Genomic DNA, 23,665 nt, shown 5'->3' with positions numbered 1-23,665 from the left:
GCAGGGGAGATGCTGTTATAACTGGGCAAAGAGGGGAGGAATGTGTCTGTGAGTGTGCTGGGGATGTGGGGGTGAGGAGTGGGTATTTGTGCTATCTCATAGAAGGAACATCACAAGTCTACCGACATGTGATGCATTCCAATTTGTTTAAAGACTGGAATCTCGTTTTTTTCTTTGGGAAAATGTGAAATTCCAAAATGCAACCTGAAGGGGAAAAATAAAGAAAAATGGGTTAGGTTTTAAAATGTATTTCTCCTCTCCCCTCTCCCTGCCTCCCAGATCTTCCTAGGCAGTAAGATGAGTTTTTCACTGCATTAGTCATCAGATCACTTCACTTCCTTGGGTCTCAGTTTCTCCACCTGTAAAATGAGGGGATTGGATTGGATGACCTATAAGATCCTTTCCAACTTCTAGGATCCTATGAGTATCAGCTACTCTGAAGTATCCTGTACTCCCTGAGATCTTTATTCATCCTCCTTCTTTATTGATTGTTCTTGTACAAGAAGTCTTGTACAAGACTGGTCAAAGAATTGTTCATTCTCTGGTTAAAGCAATCCATATTCATAGTCATAGAATTACATCTGGAAGGGACCTCAGAGGTCATCTAGTCCAGGAAACTGAGGCCTGTGAGTCTCAGAGCAAGATTTGAAACCAGGTCTTCTGATTTCAAAGTCAGTGTTCTTTCTGTCATTCAACAACCTTTCCTACCTTATGAAGGACTCCAGAAGACTATCTGCTGAGGCACAGAGGATTGTGATCTGCATGGATGGAGCTGGTGCTATTTTGACAAAATCAGCATTCTGAGTAAGGAGTAGCACATTAGCTAGATGGGCTTAATGAACCCATTCGCACATGATTTTTATTTTATTTTTTTAATTTACTAATACCTGATTTTAGGGAGCAGAGAATAAGACCCTTAGGAAATGGGGCACAGAAAGGAAAAGTTAGGGTACTACAGTGGATAGCTTGGGACTTTCAATGAGTATTGGGTGCTTGGAAGGGGGAAATCTGTTATAATGGTACTCTGGTATAAAAGAATCTGAGTTTGAATCTTGCATCTGGCCTTTACATCCTACATGACTGTGGACAGGTCATTTCAGCTCTGTGACCCCTGGTGTCCCCATCTGTAAAATGAAAGAATTGACTTGATGTCTTCTGAGGTTCCTTTCAGCTCTAAATTTGTGAATTGTAAAGGGACGGGGGCATCATGGATGGGGATCATCAAAGAAGAACAGGGGTCATCAAAGACAAACTTGACTTCCTTCACAATTATGCTAAGATTTGTCCCTGAGGTTCTGAAAAACTGGAAATATCCATACAGTTCCTGAGTGTGGCTTGTTGGGGTTAGTCCTACCCATTTTTTGGTTTCATGGATGAGTGAATGAATGAAAGAACTAAGATTTATTAAGCACTTAGAATGTGCTGAGCATTCTGCTAAAGGGTGGGCCTAAAGGAAGACAGTCCCAGCTCTCAGGAAGCTCATTTTTTAATTGGGGGGGACAATACAAATAAGAGAGTTCAGCTGCAGGGAAAATGGAAAGACCCAGAAGTCCAAGGGATTTGGGGGTATGTCAGATGGCAAGGCCAAAGGCCTCTTAGAGTGCATGGTGGTCCGAAGGGATGGTGAGGCCTGCTGTTCCTCCAAGAAATCAGAAGGATTTTGGTTGAAGTCATCCCAGGACATCTAAGTGGTATGGGTAGCTATGGCTAGTGTTCCTGTCACTTTAATAGGTTCTTTGTGGCTTGGGGCTAGGGATGAGGTTAAGGGAAGGCCCTCTGTTGTCTCTGTCTGCCCCCCAAAAAACCATATCTCTCCTACCCACAGCTGAAATCCATCCTTTTAGCTTAAGACTTTGATCTCAATTAAAATGTAGAAATCCCCCTTAATTGTTGGCACTTAAAGATTTACAGCTTAATGAGAACGAATTTCCTGAAAGAAGGGGATCCAATGGGGGCACTGGGAAAGAGGTAAGGGGAAGGAAAGGAATGGAAAGAGAGGATCTAGAGGTAGTAGAGACCAAGGCTCAGCTACTTTACAATTGTGCCCAAGCTTGGCCTTTGGCTACTCTCATGGTCTGTAGCTTAGCCCAGTTCTCTGGTGCACATGATCTCAGAGCATTATGCTCAAGAACAGGACAGATGTTTCCAGATGTCACACCTCTTTCTGGCCATTGAAAGGAAAGAGCTTCTTTGGGCCTGATTGGGGTGTGGGCAGACTGCTGACAGCTTAATCCTCACCAGCTTAGTTTTCCTCTCTTTTTTCATAGATGACAGGTCTGCCTTTCACGTCTAGAATAGTTTTGATTCCCTGAATTTCTTGACTGCTCTGCATTCCAGGGTCCAGACGTGTTTTGTCGCGGGTGCTTCCAATATCATCGGAATGCTATTACTGAAAAGAACATAATTGTAGACATGGAAAATTCGGAGAAGTCAGCCAAGGTAGATTCCTTTCCCTGGCAGGCACAAGGGGCAGTCCTAGCTTAGCCTGTACATAATGATCCCCTTTGTGACCAAGGGTAATCATTTACAAGATGGTTGGCTGGGGTTAGTTAGGTCAAGGATGAGTAGGACACATCCTCTGTGACAAGGATGAGAGCAAAACTAAATGGGCCTCATGAGTGAAGGCCCAACTATCCATCCACAGATAGAGACTGACTCATCATGAAGAAACTCTCATTGAACTAGATCTTTTTAGTTTTAGCTACTGGAGTGTATGGGGTGTTCAGGGAGCACCTCTGGTGTGAGGGCCACTGAGCCCTTTTCAGGGCTGCTCATCTACCTTTTGGGTCCACCTGATTCATCCAACTCTCACCTGTAGCTCTAAGACAATATAGCATGTGCAGTGGGACACACTCCACTAAAACCATCTCAGCAGATAGGCTAAATCAGGTTGAAGGTAATCAACAGGCCTCTAATTCATTGGTGAGTTAGGGGATGCCTACCCTAAACATATGAAGACTTCCCTGATGGAATGGGTGGATGAGAACAATCTATTCCAGTGGCCACGAAGACAGCTGAAGCAGATTCTGGGAAACACTGAGAGCTGCATCCTGGGCCATCACCAGTCATCCTGACTGCTGGATGCCGCTGGACTTTGATGACTCTGGAAGAGAGAGTGAGGCTGACAGCTTTGTGCGACAATGCCTCACTTAAATCCAATTCATTCGTAAGTCAAGACATCACCCATGATGTCACTGGTCCTCTTTGAAAATGAAGGAGAAACAACAAGAACAACAAAAAAAAACTTTAGCTACCACATCTGGAGATGGCCTTGGGCAGGAGCGCGGGGAGGGGGGACTGCCTCTTATGAAACAAGAGAACTCGTAGTCTAGGGTTCAAAAAAGTTACTTTGGATGTATGAAACAGCCCTCAAAGTTAAGAGATGAGTTTCTGAAGGAAAGAAAAACAAAAGGCAAGGAGGGAGCAGTATATAAACTTAAATTAAGATACAAATTAGGGTCATCAAGAGTCTATAAAGTGACAGAAGCTTCCTTTAGAAAAGAGTTACATTAAGGAACCAGTTCTCAGAGGGATCATGGGATCATGGATTTAGAGCTGGAAGGGGCCTTAGAGGTTATCTGTTTTATCCCTCTCACTGTATAGATGAAGAAACTGAGGAAGGTAGTATGACTGAGGAAGATCTTTTAACCAGAGTCTCTGATTCAAAAGTTTTCCCACAGTACGATGGGTCTGAAGATCTGGCCAGATGTGACAGTGGGGCCAAGCCAAACCCACCCAGGCAGGAGATTAACCTTGAATGATCCTTTGGAAAACTAGAGATGGAGAGCTGGGCACATCTGGCCAGTATGTCTACTGAACTATGCACATGTGGAGGTAAGTGGATTGGCCTGAGATTCAGCAGACCTGGGTTCTAGTCCCAAGTCTTCCTCCTTGCTATCTCTGTGACTATGGGAAAATCGATTAGTCTGTCTGTGCACTGGGGCAGCTAGATGGCACAGTGGATAGAAAGTCTGGCATGGACTCAGGAAGACCTGAATTCAAATCTGGCCTCAGAAACTTAATAGCTATATGACCCTGGGCAAGTCACTTAACCCTATTTGCCTCAGTTTCCTCATCTGTCAAATGATCTGGAGAAGGAAATGGCAAACCACTCTAGTATTTTTGCAAAGAAAACCCCAAAAAGGGTCATGAAGGGCTAGACACGAAAAATGATCGAATGACAATAACCAAAAAAAACCACTCTATGCATCAATTTTCTCACTCATTCCAGATCAAATGACCTATTTGTTAAATGATGTGACTGAGCTGATCACCTATTCATCATAAGCCTTCCTCTCATGGCAGTAAACATAGAGACAATTTCATGAATTTCACTATTTCCAAGTCCTAAGCTGCCCTCTCATCTTAGCACATAACGTTACCTTGGGTTCTTGAAGACTATAACAATGGGATGCAAATTTGGGTGAAGCCTACCACGATGAAAAGCCTGCATACAAGGCCTGGATTATGTCTCTATCATTTCAAGATTAGGTTGAGGAAGTTCCTATTATCAGTTTGGTCCCAAGGTGACAGATTTTTTTGGCCACTGCCATTCCCAAAGCTCACTTACTACGTCTCTGTTAGACAGAGGGAGTACCTACGTTATCAACATCATGAATCCTTAAAATATGGAAGTAAATACTTTATTACATACAGGGTTTTTTCCATTTACATTTAAACTCCCTCAAATAACAATCATAGAAGTCAACTAAAGGATGCCAACTTTAAACGCTATTTCTAGATTCTCATAGCTTCATTCAAGAAAAATATGTATCGAATTTCATACCCAATTCGGGCTGTTTTTTCCTTAAATTTACCAGTTTTTATTCTGAACTTTACAAGCACCAAATAACATGGGTATTTTCATATACATAGTAGAAGAGAAGGAGAAGATTGTACATGAAGCTACTGCTCTCTGTTATGTACAAGTACGTCTTCTTAACCTGTAGCTTTCAAAGCTGTGCTGCTTATCAGTGATGGCTTGCTTTCTATTCTTTTCTGGGCATTTAAAAATACGTCTCAGTGATTCCTTTTCTTCCCTCCCTTTCTCTCTTCTCTCCTTCCTGCTTCCTCCATTCTCCCCTCCCTCCATCCTTCCTTTTTTCCTTTCTTTTCCTCCCTTCTTCCCTTCTCTGCTTCCTGCCTTCTCCCTTCTTCCCTCCCTCCAAACTTCCCTTCTTCCCTTTCCTTCCTTCCCTCTCTTTCCTCCTTCCTGCTTCCTCCCTTCTCCCCTCCCTCCATCCTTCCTTTTTTCCTTTCTTTCCCTCTATTCTTCCCTTCTCTTCTTCCTGCTTCCTCCCTTCTCCCCTCCCTCCATCCTTCCTTTTTTCCTTTCTTTCCCTCTCTTCTTCCCTTCTCTTCTTCCTCCTTCCTCCCTTCTCCCCTCCCTCCATCCTTTCCTTCTTCCCTTTCCCTCCCTCCCTCCTCCTTCTCTCTCTCCCTCCTCCCTCCCTTCCTTAAGTCGTTACTTCATAAGTGCTCGTTGAATGACTCTATGGAGTCCAAAGGACCTGGCCATATAGACTGCATTTCTATTGCATTTAAAGGTTTACAAAGTGACTTATTTATATTGATCATCTCATTTGATCCTCATAACAACCCTGTGAAGGTGATAGTATTATGTCCCCATTTTATAGAGAAGGACATCAAGGCTGAGGTTGGTTAAATGACTTGGGCCACGGCTTCCACACAGCTAGTGTTTCAAGTAGAGTTCAAACTCAGATCTTCCTCTCTCCAACTTTAGCATGCTACCAACTATGCTTTTTAGCTGCTTTAAAGGAGGGAAGATTGCGGTATTGGGGTTACCCAAACACAGCAAGGCACATCACAGCTCCCCTCCCCTAATCTTGCTGACTCCTCCCTCCTCCGAAGCAAAATAAAAGGCCCAAAATAATTTAATGTATTCCCAGATATTTGAGAATATCTGTGTTTTTAAAAGGTCTCCTTGCATCTTAACTGTTGTTGTTTGTCCTTCATTCTCGAAGAGGACTAATAATGTCATGAGGGCAATGTCTTGACTTGCCTGTGAATGGGATTTAAGTAGGGTGTCTAAGACTAGAAGAGTAGGGCCCTTTTATAACCCAGGAAAGTGCATCAGGAATACTGGGCCCAATCAGGTTGCATGGGGGAAGGAAGCCATATCAAAGTCAGGCAAGCTACATCCAAAATGCTGTTCCTACCACAAGAGGAAGTCAGAGAACCTTAGACATCATGAAGCCACTACACTTAAGGCTGCCGCTGGGGCAAGGATCAGGTTAGGGCTGGGTTCGGGATCTTTACCTGGCATGTGGCCACAAATAGGGAGGAAGGGCTCCATCTGGTAGCTTCCCATTTGAACTAATTATTCTTTCCAGCCAGATGCCAAGCTCAATTGTTTCTATTTACTGAAGATATGCAAATGCTGTTCCTCAAGATTTCATGATCCTCAAGATTTTGGAACCCTGGGGGAAAAGCCCGATTTCCCTATCCTAGTCATTGCTTTGAGTTCACTTCCTCATGCTAAGTACAAGGGAAGTTTCTATAGAACCAAATGTTTTTTAGTCTAGGTCATGGCCCATATTCCATACAGTAAAACTCTAGTTCAACCAAAACATTTTCATAGTTCCCAGGAGTTTGTTGTAATGAGATTTCACTAGTCATAAGTAATTTGAGGTCTTATATTGACTCTCATATAAGTTTGCTTGGAGTAGAAACCTGGATTTCTTTAGCTGCTAGTAAACTGAACAGTCATCTGAACTCAGTACTGAGTACAATAAACTGAACTCAGTGCAATCTACTCAGCACTTATGCTGCTTCATGTTGTTAGATATCTTTCCATGTGCGTAGCTCATTTTTCCAACTATGAATAAGCCCACCTTTATAGGATTTTAGATCCTTTGTAGGATCTTGCATAGTACCAGGCACATGGTACACACTCAGCAAATATTTGTTGAATTGACCTGAATGTGCATCTTTCTCATGGGCAGCTTAGTGGTGCAATGGATAGAGCACTGGGCTTGGAATCAGGGAAACTCATCTTCATGTGTTCAAATCCAGCCTCAGACACTTACTAGCTGTGTGACCCTGGGTGACCTTGTTTGCTTCAGTTTCCTCTTCTACAAAAAGAGCTAGAGAAGGAAATGGCAAACCACTCTGCTATCTTTCCCAAGAAAAGCCCAAATGGGGTCACAAAGAGTCAGATGTGACTGGAAAAAAAAAAGACTCAACCACAATAACCTTCTCACAGACAGACAATGCAACCATTAATCAACAAAATGTTGGTTGTGCTCTTAATGTACACACAAGGCACTGTGCTAGGTATTACACACAATATAAAACTATATAAGGCCTAGTCCCTGCTCTCAAGGAGCTCACTATCCTCAGTACTGAAATCCCTCTTCTTTTCTCATAATTTACTGTTGCTTTGTTGTTTTTTTTTTAAACATCACAGGCATTAGCTTATATATCTTCCCCTATAGAACTTCCCTTTTGACACAGAGAAATAATTAAGCTCACCAGAAAAATGAACACCTATAACACGGCTGTCCAACCTTGGGTTTTTATCGAAACAATAGACAATATGTTTTGATTTGCCATTTTAGTGACAGCTCTGCGGTAGCTCGGCTTCCTTTACTAAAGCATTTATGTAAATTTCTATGCTTGTAGGCAGGCCACATAAATCACACTGCGGGCAGCATTTTGGACAGCCCTGATATATAACATTGTATGCAGCATCCCATACCCATAGTTCTTCACCTTTAAAATGTATCTCCTCCTCCCTCTGGATTGGGGATGCCCCCCCTCTTACTGGGTCCCCTTCCTTCTCTTCCATAGTCCATGGTAAGCATGTTACAAAATAGCTAACTTGGGGCAAGAGGCAATGCCTATGGTCAAGAAACTGAGCAAATTTAATAGGTCCGTGCCAAGATCCAACCTAACTTTGGCCTCTCTCTGAATGTCTTAACCAACTAATCTGATAGTGTCAGAGCACTGAGAGCCACACGCCCCGTGCTGGCCCATTTCTCACCAGCTCTAAGGCCAGTGCTCCCTGGATGGAGCAAGCAGCTGTTATTCTGAGAAGGAAGGGTGTCTGTCCAAGTGGTCATGCCGTCTGCCGCCTGGCTGCAATAGAGCTCCAGTGGCCTTTGTCTCCCTGTTTCCTGTCCAATCTCACCAGCCTGTGCATCTGGAAGCCCTGAGATGTCCAGATGTCCAGATGTAAGTAATTAGGTTGTACACATCTGACATCCCTGCTTGAGCAAGTGGAGCAAGTGTTAAGGGGATTTTCCCATTTGCTGAAATAGGCCTTGAGAATATGTAACTCTGGTGGTTCAGGGCCATGGGCCAGGGAGTATCTGGCTAGCAGGGTATGGTGTTCCATAACTTTACATCCAAATGATGTCAGAGGATTTTTTTTGATGGTGGTTTGAATAAGGGATGTGAAGTATATGTTGACAAACTTTACCAGAGGCAGATTATACATGGTCTTCCATATGTGTATGTGGTAAAGAGCAGATATGATCCCAAGAAAACAGCAAATCTTTTCTGATTTCCCTAGCTGGGAGGGATTGTTCCTGCCTCAGAATTTGCATAGCATACTGTTATCTCTTTTTGTTTCTCTTTTTTCTGAGACTAGGTCTCCCTACCAGGTTAGAAGGCCATTCACCATGGGCCTGATACCACTGCTGTTCATCATGAAAGCTTTGGCTTGTTCTCTATCTGCCCTGGCCTGGCTTGTCTTTCCTTAGCAGCCTGGCAGCTCTGCACTCCAGATGGTTCATTTATAAAGGTGCCCATAAGGTAGTATTCCTATTATTTATTGCATTCATTATTACTAAGAACTCCTGAGCTCAAGCTGTCCACAAGCCTCAGCATTCTCCGTAGCAGGGATTATAGCTGTGTACCACAATGCCCAATTTCTTTTATACTATTAACTAAATTATATTCAGCACATATTTATTAGGCACTTACTCTACTAGGTGGTGGGACAAAGACAAGAAACAAACCTGTCCTTGTTGTCAGTGACCTCACACTTGGCTAGGAGGATATGTGTATACAGGCAAGTAAATACAAAATATGTATATATATATATATATATATATATATATATATATATGTGCATATATATATATATATGTATATATATATATATGTATAAAATATTTATATTTTGCTATTCCAATAGAACATAACCTCCTTGACGGTAGGACAATTTCACTTTTTTGTCTTTATATCTCTAGTGCCTAGAATAGTGCCTGGCGTATAACAGACACTAACTAAATCATTGTTTGTTGATATTGAAGAGGGAGAATGGCAGAGTGTATAGAGTTCATAGGTTCCTAGATCAAGAATTGAAAGGGACTGCAGAAGCCATTTAATCCAACCTTCTCCCCCATTTTACAGAGAAATAAACTGAGGCTCAGGTGGATGAAGTAACTTATCCAAAGTCAGAGAGGTAGGAAATGTTAGAGACGGGATTGAAACCTAGGTCTCTGATCCAGAAACAGGGTTCTTTCCAATGTGCCATGATACCTTGGAATCTGGAGCACTAGAATTCTTCCATTGAATGGCCAATATTAGCCCCCAGGCCAAGACTCTGTGGCTCGTTGTTGAGGGTTTGGTGACTTAGAATCAGTGTAAATAGCAATTATTTTCTGTTCTGGACAGATACTTTGGGGGTCTTCTCCTCTCAGACTGATATTTTTGTGATTGTAAAGAATCTTTAGTCTCAATTCTTACCTATCCCTCATTCATTGAATTGGTGTGGTCTCAGGCAAACTGAGACCTGGGAAAGACCTTAATTTCAAGAGGCCAAGCTCACCCACTGCATCCTGGACCATCTCCAGTCATCTTGACTTTTGAATTGCCGCTGGATTTCAATGGCTCTGGAGGAGACAGTGAGACTGACAACTTTGTACAACTCTGTACAACTTTGTACAACTCCACTTCATTTGCAAGTCAAGACATCACCCTCGTGATACCTTCGGTCCTCTTTGAGAACAAAAGAGGAACGACACCATGTGACCACCAGCAAGTCATTGAGCCTCTTGAGGTCCCAGGAAGCTATCTAAGAAAATAAGTTTCAGAAGTGTTGAAGATCTGCATCATAGGAAAGCATTTCCACAGTGGGAGTTCCCTACAGAGATGAATATTCGCCAATCCTGACCAGACCAAAACAGCATCAGTAGCAACAGCAACAAATCCAAAACATAGTATGGAGGAGATACAAAATATTCATCGTTTTCTCCACTGGAATAACAAACAATGATAGTCTTGCTGTGTTCTGCCTGGAAATACTGCATTAAACATGTTGATTGTCGCATTGTGTCGATGGCTAACATTTCTAGACCACTTCCTATAGGACAGGCATTGTGCTAAGCGCTTCCACAATTATCTCATTTGATCCTTACAACAACCCTGGCAGGTGGGTGCTATTATCATACCCACTTTGCAAATGGGGAAACTGAGGTAGAGGTTAAGTGACTTGCCCAAGGCCACACTCCTGGTAAGTGTCTGAAGCCAGATTTAAACTCAGGCCTTGACTTCAGGCCTGGTGCTCTGTCGCCTAAAATGATTGATAAGATGATACTTGAAGGAACCAGGGATGCCAGGCAATCTTCTCACCGTCATCAAAGCATTCATGGATCCTGGAGAAAAAATCATCTGATTAAAGGATCCACGTCAGAGGTGGAATCTGAATCTAGGTTGACCCAGATTCAAAGCCCACCTGGGATTAGTTCAGTTAATTAATCCACATTCATTACTGATAGAGACTTAGCCAATCTAGTGTTACCCAGCCCACGAAACTATGCATTTTAAAAGAAGAAAGCCAAGCCTTACCCCAAAGGAATGAATTTTCAGGTGTGGAATTTCAGGTATTGTAATAGACCATTGGAGAAAACATCGGAGATTGATTCTCTTGCAGCCCTGAGATCAAAACATGGCACCGATGGTATTGTAGGCCTCCAACTTTGATAAGAAGGAAAAATAGAGTTATAAAAATGTAGAGATTTTATAAAATGTCTAGTAGAGCTTCCTCATTTTATAGGTAAGGAAGCAAACCCCCAGAAATGTGAAGCTCAATTTGGTTCACCTCAGTAGTCATTTATTAGGCAATTACATACCATGCACTGTGCTGGGCACTGGGGATACAAAGGCAAAACAAATAGTTCTTCTCATCATCTTCTCCTGGAAAGAGAAATATTGAACAGATAAGTAAGTACTTTGAATGTTGTCTAGACCTGTGATTTCATCTGTGTAGAGAACTCCTGGTGTTGAAACCCCCTCCACCAGAGCAGATCAATCAATCCACAAGTGTTTAAGTGCCAGAAATAGCACTTGGCATTTGAGATAGGAAGACAACAATCCACAACAGTCCCTGCCCTCCAGACGCTCACATTCTATTGGGAATTGTCGACTGTTCTACATGTTGTATTGTTGTTGTCGTTTATCTCTTATTCTCAAAGAGGACCAATGATGTCATGAGGGCAATGCCTTGACTCGCCTGTGAATTGGATTTAAGCGAGGAAGAGCTGCAGAAAGTCATCAGCCTCACTCTCTCCTCCAGAGTCACCAGAGTCATCAAAGTCCAGTGGTAAGACAAAAGTCAAGATGACTAGCGATGGGCCAGGATGCAGTGGGTGACCTTGGCCTTTCTAAATTAAGGTCTTTCCTGGGTCTCAGTCTGTCTGAGGTCACACCCAATTAATGACTAAGGGCTAGGTAAGAACTGAGATAACAGATGGCCAAAATCACCTGGCATCTTTCAGCTTTAAAGTGTTGTCTAGGGGGATCGAGAGATTAAGTGACTTGCCCTCAGGGGTCACGTAGCCAATATATGTCAGAGGCAGGAGTATGTTGGGACCTATTCTACTGGCTCCCCAAATGGCTTGTTAAATATTCAGTGTATTTATATTTCAGAAACCAGCAAATACTACAAATCAAGGCTTGATTTATTGTTTTGTTGATTGTCTAGACCAGTATGTCAAACTCAAATAGAAACAGGGACCACTAAACCGTACATAAGGGTTCCTGCCAGCCACATATTGACTTAGAAAACTACATATTAATATTTTTATTTATTTTTTAAAAAATTTCCCAATTACATTTTAATCTGTTTCTGGCCAGACTTGAGAGTGTTGCAGCTGCATTGGCCTGAAGGTTAGTGTTTGACACCTCTGGTCTAGACTTAATAAAGTGATGGAGTAAATGTTAATATTACAGATTAAACTTAAAAGTGTGTCTGACATACTTTTTTTTCCTCCAGGAGAACTGGTTGTTAAACATTTACCATTAAGCTACAAGTCAAAGGCAAGACTTGAACCCAGGTCTTTCTGTCTCTTGGCTGTGCTTTTCATCCACTATACCATTCTGTGTTAACCCCAGGTAGAAAATAAATACAAAACATTTATTTTTGGTGGAGGGTAAGGGGACTCTTTGTGATCTCATTTGTGGTTTTCTTGGCAAAGATACTGGAGTGGTTTGTCATTTCCTTCTCAAGCTCATTTGACAGATAAGGAAACTGAGGCAAACAGGGCTAAGGGACTTGCCTGAAGTCATATAGCTAGTAAGTATCTGAGGTTGGATTTGAACTCAGGAAGATGACTCTAGGCTCAGTGCTCTGTTCGCTGTGCCACAGAGCTGACCTACTTAACAACCAGAGAAATCAGAAAAGACTTCACGTTAGGAGATACCTTTTGAAATGAGCCTCCAAGGGAGGTAAGATTTTCAAGGGATGGAGATGAGGAGGTGATTTGTCTGAGGTCGACCAGTGTGTAAGTGACATAGCTTGGTCCAGAACCCAGGTGCTCTGAATCCCTGCCCTCTGGCCTTGTTTCTCGGAAGCTGAAAGGTGTGATTTCTCATAGGCTCTCTTGGCTAAGAATTGTAGCTGATGTGGTTCCACCACTCCACCCTCAGAAGATGGCCTTGATGGGTATGTGATTATATTGGTCTATTGCCTGGTCTTAAATGCCTTTGAAAAGAACACTTGTAAAACGTTCACAGTTGGCTCTCGGAAGCCCAATTTCCCACTCAGCTGTGAGTTGGCCGGGACGTATCCGATGCTTGCATGGTCTCTAGGAGCTCTGAGAACTTTGAAAGGGAAGTGCCGAGGCTGGTCCAAAGCTGGAGGGAAGGGTTTGATGGTAACAGACCCAGAACAAGACTCACTTGGGACCAAGACGGTTCCAAAGAGTAGGAGGAAGAGATGGCCACCCCAAAATGTTTCCTCTGTAGACCTGCACAGTGCCTGGAACTCTACCAAGAGGGAAGCTTTCCTTTGGGTCTTAAAGGCTTAAAAGGCAAATACCCTGGCAGGGATTGGGGGGTGGGGGAGGGAGAGGGGAACCTTGATTTGCATAGCAGGGCGGGGAAAGAAAAGGAGAAATATGGAAATAGGAAGGAAACAGATTCAAAGACTAACTTTGCCAAGGCCCAGTGCTGCCTGTAACCATGGCGTGTAGATACCCCACGTGGTAGGGTAACATAATGTATTCAGTATTAATAGCTAGCATTGATATACTGCCAAATGCTTTACATCTATTATCTCATCTGGTCCTCATGACAACCCTAGGAGATAGGTGCTATTCTCCCCATTATATAGAAGAGAAAACCAAGGTGGTGAGAGATTAAGTGACTTGGCCAGGGTTGTGTAGCTAGGAAATATCTGAGGGGGGATCTGAATCCAGGTCTTCTGAACTCCAGGTCTAGTGCTCCTGCCATTACCTGCCCATGCCAGTCTCTTACATTGGCACGGGAGGTCATCATTTACAAAGTGCTTCCAGGGGTGGGGAACCTGTAGCCTTGAGACAGCACAGAACAAATCCCCTTAATAAAAGGATTGACCCACTAGCTACTAATGCCACACTGCAATTCTTCAGTGGATTTTATGGATATGACTATTCCCCCCAGCAGTCCAGATTTTAACCCATCCGTGCCTGCATATACAACATACATATCCAATAACATGTGTAAAGTTCTTTAGAGTCTTTTCTTCTTTTTTTTTTTTGGAGAGGGGAAGGCAAGGCAATTGGGGTTAAGTGACTTGTCTAAGGTCACACAGCTAGTAAGTGTGTCAAGTGTCTGAGGCTGGATTTGAACTCAGGTCCTCCTGACTCCAGGGCCAGTGCTCTGCTTACTGCACCACCTAGCTGCCCTGCTTTAAAGTCTTCAAGCAAGACACAGATGCTAGTTATTGTGCTTGTGATTCTTACTCTGAGCAGTTCTTGCTCACGTCTTCTCCTTTAGACCACAAGCTCCTTGAGGGCAGGGACCGTCTGTTGCCTCTTTTTGCTTAGCTCAGTGTCTTGCATAGAGTGTTATTGTCATCATTGTTTAGCCGTGTCTGACTCTTCATGACCCTGTGGACCATACCATCCATGGGTTTTTTTGGCAAAGATGATGGAGTGGTTTGCCATTTCCTTCTCCAGTAGGTTAAGAAAACAGAGGTTAAGCTCCTTGCTCAGGGTCACACAGCTAGTCAGTATCTGAGACTGGATTTAAACTCCGGTCGTCCTGACTCCAGGTCCAGTTCTCTACCCACTGAGCCATCTAGCTGCTTATTGGCATATAGTAGGCACTTGATAAATATTGATTGACTGATTAAATGATGGTGTATTTGAGTCTGTCCCCTGTGTCTTTTAACATTCCATGGGTACCAATAAGGCAGTTGGGCTGGCTCTCCATTGTCCCTCCCTCTCATCCCATAACTGGCTCATCTCCTTTTCCAATTATACGTTTTCCAGATATTTTTTACATGAATTATTTAATTTTGCAGAGGCTATCTCATCTGTGAGTCACATGTGGTCATCAGCGAAAGGCTTACCTGTACCCAGCGTGCATCTCTTCCTTGCCCAAAGGTCACTAGAAATGTTGGTTCTTTGAAGACTGCGATGTTCCATGACTCTTAGCCCTACAGTGACACTGAAATCAGCTGGGATTGGTTGGCTGCATGAGCCAGATGCAGTACCTAAGTGAGTCCTCCCCATTAGAACACAAGTTCCTGAGGTAGGGATGTTTTTACTTTTCTTTGTATCCCTAGCCTTCTCCCACAGTGACTGAAACATGATAATGGCTTCATAAATGCCCGTTGACCTAACACTATGGAGTTATTATCTTTGTTCAGTCCTTCAACAAACATTTATCAATAACTGCTGAATTAACACATAACAGAGTATGTAAGAAAGAATAACATAAATTTAATATGGAAATACAGGGGACAGTTAGGTAGCGCAGTGGATAGAGCGCCAAGCCTGGAGTCAGGACGATCTGAGTTCATATTTGGCCTCCGGCTCTTACTAATTGTGCAACCCCAAGCAAGTCACTTAACTTTGGTTTGCCTCGGTTTCTTCGTCTGCAAAACAGGGATAATAATAGTACCTACGTCCCAGGGACATTGAGAGGAGCACACGAGATAATGATTATAAAGCACTTAGCTCATAGAAAGTGCTATATAAATGCTGGTTAAATCAGAAGAGCTAAGGGGATTTTGTAAGTGTTTAAATGAGATGTAGCAGTAACTACGAGTGACGAAATAAATGGAGCATATTAACTTTCTCTTTATCTCCTATGGAGTCATGTACCCTGAAGGAGCTAAGTAAATGTTACTGATGAAGGAGCAGCCCTGTTAGATACAGGCAAGCTCTTTCTGATCCAAGTAAGTCAATTCTCTGCTCTCTGACCCCTTACCAATGGATCCCACAGCAATTTCACACACACACACACACACACACACACACACACACACACACACACACACACACCATATGTATTATATATAACACACACATTTTTTTAAAAGCGGCAATGTGGTAGAATGGGTGAAACCACTGAATTTGGATTCAGATGACAGGGGTTTGGGCAGCCAGTTGGTGCAGCGGATATTGTCAGGTCTGGAGTCAGGAAAACTCATCTCCCTGAGTTCAAATCCAAACTCAGACACTTACAAGCTATGTGACCCTGGGCAAGTCACTTCACCCTGTTTGCCTCAGTTTCCTCATCTGTAAAATGAGCTGGAGAAGGACATGGCAAACCATTCCAGTATCTCTGCCAAGAAAACCCCAAATGGGGTCATGAAGAGTTGGACATGACTGAAATGACTGACCAACAGTAACAATGACTGGGGTTCAAATCTTGGTTGCCTTTGGACAGAACCACACGGAATTTGGGGTCTTTTGTGGACCGCAAGCTCACTGTGAGTCAAATGTTGCAGGGTAATCAAAAAACCTGGAGTAGAGAGTTGGTAGCATCACCTCTAGATGCTAATATGATCTCTGGCTGCTGGGAGAGAGGCCGAGGATCGAGGAGTAAGAAGGTGACAGGCACCATTGAATTGGATATTTACCCAGGGAACTGGTGGAATGTGTCGATGTGCTTCCTAAAATATCACTCTCAGAATGGAAGGCAGTACTACTTTTTTAGGAAGAACATTGACACATTCTACCAGTTTCCAGGGTAAATAAGCTACGTGTGTGTGTGTGTGTATACATACATATATATGTATACATATATATGTATAGATATGTGTAGATAGATAGATGGATAGATAGATGGATGAATAGATAGATAGGCAGAAAGACAGACAGATAGATGATAGATGGATAGATGGATAGATAGATAAATAGGCAGAAAGACAGATAGATAGATGGATAGATGGATAGATAGATGGATCTATCTATCCATCTATCTATCCATTCATCCATCTATCATCTATCTATCCAACTATCTATCTGTCTGGCTGCCTATCTATCCATCCATCCATCCATCCATCCATCCATCCATCTATCTATCTATCTATCTATCTATCTATCTATCTATCTATCTATCTATTTATCTATCCAAGGTAGTGAGGATTACTAGAAGGAACTGTGGACCTTTAGCCTAGAGAAGGGAAGACAATGTAAACTTAATGAGTATATTTAAATGGGGAGGGAGCGGGAGCTGTCATATGGAGGAAAAGTCAGACTGGCTCTACTTTGTCCCAAGAGGCTGTACTAGGGGCACTGGATAGAAGCATGGTGCAGTGTACAGAACACTTAAATTGGAGTCAGAAGACCTGGGTTCAAATCCTAGCTTTTCCATTTACTAGCTACGTGACCTTGAGGAAATCGCTTAACCTCTCTGTGCCTCAGAAGCCTCATCAGTAGCTGAAGGGTTTGGACTTGATGATGTTCAAAGTCACTCCCAGCTCTAAAATCTATCTCAAGTTGCAAAGAGGCAAATTAAGGCTTGATATAAGAAAACCTCCACAATTTGATCTATGCAAGAATGTAGTGGTCTACTAGGTACGGTAAGAAGATCTCTCTCATTTGAGGTCTTCAAGGAAAGATTGGATGACCATTTTTTGGCAAAGGGGTAAAGTTGGCCTGGCTGATTGTTAGAGTAACTTTGATGTCCACAACACAGTGATTTTGTGAATCTTTCTAGCTGATCCCTCCTCTGATTCTAAATACCTATCTTAATCCCACTAAGTGTGTGGTCAAATCCTGCCCAGGTCTTTTACCCATTGGGGGAGGAGGCAGGATGCAAGGAAGGTCCCCATTTGGAAACCTGACTTCAGGAAAGTTTACGACCCATGAAAACTTAAGTGCCTCCCCTTAACAGGCCTTGAAGGCCACTTTTGGTGAAGTGAACTTGATAGGATTAATTCAGCATACTTTATAAGTCAGCTGATACTCTTCTAGATTTAAAATAATCTTGCTAACTTCATGCAATTTCTTGGGTATTGGGATTTTTTTTCTTCTCAGTCTTGCCCTCTCCCTTACTTTTTCCTCCAATGTTTGATGTGCCTGAGCTTTTTTCTAAATGTGCTGAAGAAGACTCCTAGGGCTCAGTGCCCCAGGAGGAAGATACTCAGTAAGACTGAAAAAAAAGTAGTAAGTAATGAGGCAGTAAGCCTATCTTGCAAAGGTACCCAGCAGAAATCGCTCCTCCAAAATACAAAGAAGTCTTCATCTTAAACCTCTTGCTTTCTCACTCCTTCCATCTTTTGGTCCTCACTGAGACCTGGCTCCTCATAATGACACTTTTCCTCACTGTCTTTTCCAATTCTGATTGAACTTTCGCTTATATTTCATCCCCCACCCTCCTACCGTCATCATCATCATTGATAACATTTATACAGCAGTCACTATGTCCCAGGTACTATGTCAAGCACTTTACAATTAGCATCTCATTTAATCCTCACAATAGTTCCAGAAGGCATGTGCTATTATTACCCCCATTTTACGGATGAGAAAACTGAGGCAAACAAGCAAAAGAAGCTAAGTGACAGCTAGTGAGGGTCTGGGTCTAGATTTGAACTTAAATCTTCCTGGCTCTAGGCCTGGCAATCTATCCGCTATACTTCCCAGCTGCCTCGCCCATAGAGACACTCACTGGTGGAGGTGGAAGGGATTGCTCTAGCTCCCCATTGTCACTTCCACACTCTCCTTCTACCATCACTAACAATCTGTCTTCACTTGAAGGTCAACACTACCCAAGTTTATCACCCTATTCAGATCTTGGTGGCTCTTATCTATGGACTCCCATAACACTTTTTCCTCTTCCTGAATGTGTTCAGTGCATGGCTCATAGTCTTTCTCTCCACTCCAATTCCTGCCCTCCTGCTAGGAGACTTCAGCTTACATTTGATTTGTCCTGCCTATATTCAAATCTCCCATTTCCTCCATCTATTCATCTCCTATGACATCATCCTTCCCTACTCTATCTCAGTCATACACAGAAAGGTTCATAACCGTGATCTTGCCATCACCAGTGTTCTTCTTCCATGTTTATGGGCTCCAAAATTCATTCCTTTGATCATAATCTTTATCATTTGATCTCTGCCAATGCCTTACCATCCTCAACTCCATTTTTCACTCACATGGTGACCTCCATTCCTTCTTTGCTTTGGCTCTTTCCCAGGTTATGAGCCCAGTGCTCACGCTACTCTCTTCCCTGTTTCAACCCCTTGAACCCATGCATCTTGACACGATCCTCTACTCTTGAATCCCTCATTTCCTTATCTTTTCACTGATCATTCCTTACCAAACCTCAATTCTGGATTACTGCTACCATCAGCATCCTTCACTCCAATTCATGTACTAATGAATGGAGCTGAAGAAAATAATGAAATCATGCCATTTGGGTTGCAGTAGAGTCCTCATTGTAGCCAAATGATCATTCGATGCCTTCCTAATTGATTCAGTGTCATACTATTCAAAGCAGTTCTTGTAAGCTTTATTTTTCTTTAAGCCTTTCACAGTAGCTCCTTCTTCTACCTTTTCTGCTGAGGAACTCTCCTTATACTTTGAAGAAAGAATTGAGGCCTTTCAATGAGAACTCCTTCTCTTTCTGTCTGTCACCTTCTCTTCTTGGAGGCAGCTGTGGTGCAGTAGATAGAGAGCTAGGTGTGATGTCAGGAAGACCTGAATTCAAATGTGACCCCAGACACTTATTGTGTGACCCTGGGCAAGTCACTGAACCTCTGTTTGTGTCACTTTCCTCAAATAAGAATAATAATTGTGCCTACCTCACAGGGTTGTTGTGAGAATCAAATGAAATAATATTTGTTAAATTGCATTGCATGGTGCCAGGCCCATAGTGGGTGCTGCCTCTTTTCCCTTCCCCTCCCCCTCATTTCACATCAGTCAGACATCTTCCTTCACTATTTACCCCATTCCATTCTCAGACAGAGGTGCCCTCTCTCTTTGTCAAGGTCAGCCCCTCTATGTGCACCCTTGATTCCATCTTTTTTTTAGCATGTTGCCCGCCCCACCCCCCAGCATCATCTCCACTTTCTTATCCTCAGTCTCACCCTCTCTACTGGCTCCTTTCCTGCTGCTAATAAACACCATCTTTCCTCCATACTAGAATATCCTCACTTGATCTGACCATCCCTGCTAACTAAAATCTAGATCTCTCCTCCCCTTCTTGTCTGAAGTCCTTGAGAAAGCTATCTACACTAGATGTTTCCATTTCCTCTCCTCTAGCCCCTTAGTAATAAGTAATAAACTTCAGACCTCATCACTCAACAGAAATTGCTCTCTCCAGGGTTATCACTGATCTCTCAGTTGCCAAGTATAATGACCTTTCCTTAGTCCTTATCTTTCTTGACAACTCTGCAGACAGAAAAAGAAGAGGGAGTTCTCATGGAATGTCCTCAAGTCCTTCTGCATCTGCTGCCTTGCCTGGTTTTAACTCGAAAGAGCAAAATGTTCCACCCAAATTAAGCTTATCAATCCTCTAACTCAAGCTTTGACTGATGCCACCTCCCTCAGCTTCTTCTCCACTGATTGGAGGGCTAGAACTCATCCCAATTCTTTCCTTTACAGAGGGCAGAAACTGTGAACTTTGGGGTTTGCTCCACTCTGTATCCACCACTTCACCTGGTTTTAACCCCATGAAGATGTTCCTGCACTGGGTACCCCTGGTCTCACTCTCCCTCCTCACCCCTGTCCTGTCTCATTTTCTCCTCTCATCAGATTGTAAGCTCCTTGAGAGCAAAATTTGTTTTTTTGTAAAAAAAATTAATTGTACCCCCAGCTCTTAGCACAGTGCCTGGCACATAGTAGGACCTTAATAAATGTTTTTTGGATTGGATTAATTGGTAGTACCTCCCGTCTTTGATCATCTTCCATTTACCCTTTTTAAAAAATTATTTGTTTCTAATTTATGAAATGCAACAAGCATTTCCACAACATAGGAGAATTTTTAAAAAGATGATTGCACACGGTACTGCAAATCTATTACATACAACTTGCTATTCCTTTTAAATATATAATAAAGTTATCATGTAAATTTTTTTGCTTTTTTTCTTTCCTTCCCTCCCCCACTCTAGTGATAATTACCATTAGACAGAACTATATATAATGTGTGTATATATATATATATATATATATGTAAATCATTTTATACATATTTCTACTTATTTCTTTCTCTGGTGCTGATAGCATTTGCTCTATATATTTTTATCTGCATAATTCATAGTTTTTTTGCATGTTCTTCCCCTATTAGAATGTGAGCTCTTTGAAGACAGGAGCTGTTTTTACCTTTCTTTCTATTCCCAATGCTTAGCACAGTTCCTGGCATGTAGTAAGCAGCAAATAAATCTTTTTTGATTGGTTGATTGAAGCACTTATGCATACATCTACAAACTTCAAGTATTTGTGATTTCATCAGTATATGTCCTCCTTCCACTAACACAAATTGCAGTCCTTCTGTGACATAGAAGTTTGTTTGTTTGTTTAAGTTGCTATGGCCAAAAAACCAGGAGGATGCCATCAGCCTAGTGAGAAGCCTCTCCTAACTTAGTGAAGTTACCCCCCTGGCAACAGATATGTAGTCCATATCTGTACTCAAAATTTTTCCTGGCACAGAGAAACCATGGTCACTTCATTTTACTTTTTGTTTTTGGCAAGCAAAAAATGTTTCTATAGTTTGATTTTCTAATACCTTAATTTCCAAATATATCCTTCTCCCACTCCACCCCCCCCCCAAGAAAACTATAATTAAGGATAAAAATGAAAGGGGAGAAGTCCATCAAATTTAACCAACACATCAACTGAATCTGATAGTGCACGCCATGTTTCACACCCAAAGTTCCCCCTAAACTTTGTAAAGGATAGAGGGAAGGCCAAGCTTGAGTTATAATTTAGGCTTTGTTTTGTTTTGTTTGGCTATTTCCATTTCCATTATTGTATTCATTTTGCATATTGTTTTCCTTGTCCTTCTTAGTCAATTCATGTGAGTCTTCCCATACTTCTCTGTACTTATAAGAGCTAACATTCAAACAGAGATTTAAAATTTGCAAAATGCTTTACAAATGTTATCTCCTTTGATTCTTCATATTCATTATTTCCTACGGTGCAGTAATATTCCTTTATATTAATCTACTGTACTTTAGGCAGCTAGGTGGTGCAGTGGATAGAGTGCTGGGTCTGGAGTCAGGAAGACTTGAATTCAAATCTGGCCTTGGACACTTACAGTGATGTTGGGAAAGTCACTTAGCCCTTTTTGCCTCAGTTTCCTCATCTGTAAAATGAGCTGGAGAAGGATATGGCAAACCACTCCAGTATCTTTGCCAAGAAAACCCCAAATGGGGTTACGAAGAGTCAGACATGACTAAAATGACTGAACAACAACTATACCTTGCTTGGCCATTCCCCAATTCATGAGCATTTACCTTATTTGCATGTCTTTGCTACCACAAAAAGTGTTACTATGAATTGTTAGTGTAAATGGGACCTTTCTTTTTATCTCTGACTTCCTGAGGCACATGCCTCGTAGTGGGATCTCTGGGTCACTTTCAATAGATGAGTGAAGGACATACAGATACACATCAAATATATGTGAATTTTTAAAATGGATTTTATTGATGTCTTTTGTTTTTACATCATCTACATTTCCCAGTGTTTTCCTATCTTTTCCCAAAAAGTGGTCCCCTATAACAGATAACCAAAAAAGAGAAAAAATATAGCAAAATTTACTGCTATATTGAAAAGGCTGATATAGTGATACATATCTGATATATTGAAATGTATAACTGATATATTGAAAAATGCACTCTACATACATCAACCCCCTTCCCCCCAACACACACAAATATATTTGTGAAGAAGAGTGGGGAAGTATCTTCTGGCACTTCTTTGGGGCCCATTTTAATTTGATCGCATTCAGTTTGGGTTAATTTGTAGTAATTTCCATTTATGTTGCTGTGTATATGTATGCTTCATATATCCATTCTACAATACCATATTGAATTGCTTTAAAGTGAGGTCCACCTATAGCTCAGATAATGTATACTATGACCTGAGAATTAAGTGGCAGTCCAGAAACCATAGCAACTTGAGTCCTACCCTGATGCCTCATTGTGATCCTAGGTACTCAAAGGTTAATTCAGTGAAGTGCAAGCTCGGTTTGGGCTTTTCAAGATGAAAAGAATTTGAGTTCAGGTTGGGCAATGAACCAAGCATCTGTCATCCAAAGCTTCATCTAGCCGAGTTTGGCAAGGGTCATCCCCCAAACTCTGGCCACTGGGTGTTGAATTTTTTGGCTACAGCAATTCACAAATATGAAGAACCAATCTCAAATTAATTTCCTGGCTTCCTGATCCAGGAAGAACTACGGTGTCTTTGTGGCTAGTTAGTGCCTTTCTAGAAGTTGATACCAAAATATAGAAACACCATAGCACATAAAAGGTCACCCACAGAAACAGACCTCAAGCAACAAGCTGGTGACAAATAAGCAATGAAAAAAAAATGGCTAAATCATGAGGACTGGTTGACAAAAGCACATAAGTTTGTAATAGTGATTCCAGATCAGGTAATTGCTATCAGAAATCATAGATTATATCCCTTATGGAGCCTGGAGTTATTGATCAAAGCAGATTATACAATGAAATAGTAAAAACTATACAGGCAGCAAAAAATTTAGCCTTCACAAGAAACCTAGAAACAAGTGAGCAGTTAGTCAGAATTATCCACCATACCAATAGACAGCAAATCCCTGTAATACAAATATGAAACTCAGCATGTGCTTGAGCATTGAACCAATAAAGTACCAGAGCATCATTTCAGATGGAACAATTGCCTCCAAATGCCTAGATGTAACTTCGATCCATAAAAATTTAAGAAGGGTTATTAAGAGAGGTTACCATACTGACTATTCATAATTTCCAAACTCCATGGAATGAAAAACTTTCAAACTA

General features: G+C 41.9%; 1 long non-coding RNA gene across 4 annotated transcripts in view; it reads right to left on the bottom strand.

The window, feature by feature from the left end:
* LOC118843726 overlaps nt 1-23,665 on the bottom strand; it is an 80,732-nt gene that overhangs the window by 10,801 nt on the left and 46,266 nt on the right. For all 4 annotated transcript variants that reach the window (XR_005009937.1, XR_005009936.1, XR_005009935.1 and 1 more), the window contains exons 2-3: nt 11,103-11,166; nt 10,819-10,947 (exon numbers count right to left, since the gene is read on the bottom strand). This is a non-coding gene — a long non-coding RNA (uncharacterized LOC118843726). The remainder of the gene's footprint in view (nt 1-10,818; nt 10,948-11,102; nt 11,167-23,665) is intronic.

This window comes from Trichosurus vulpecula, chromosome 3 (assembly GCF_011100635.1).
Source record: "Trichosurus vulpecula isolate mTriVul1 chromosome 3, mTriVul1.pri, whole genome shotgun sequence".
Lineage (NCBI taxonomy): Eukaryota > Metazoa > Chordata > Mammalia > Diprotodontia > Phalangeridae > Trichosurus > Trichosurus vulpecula.
The sequence above is the reverse complement of the archived record's forward strand: the minus strand, read 5'-3'. Positions and strand labels throughout refer to the sequence as shown.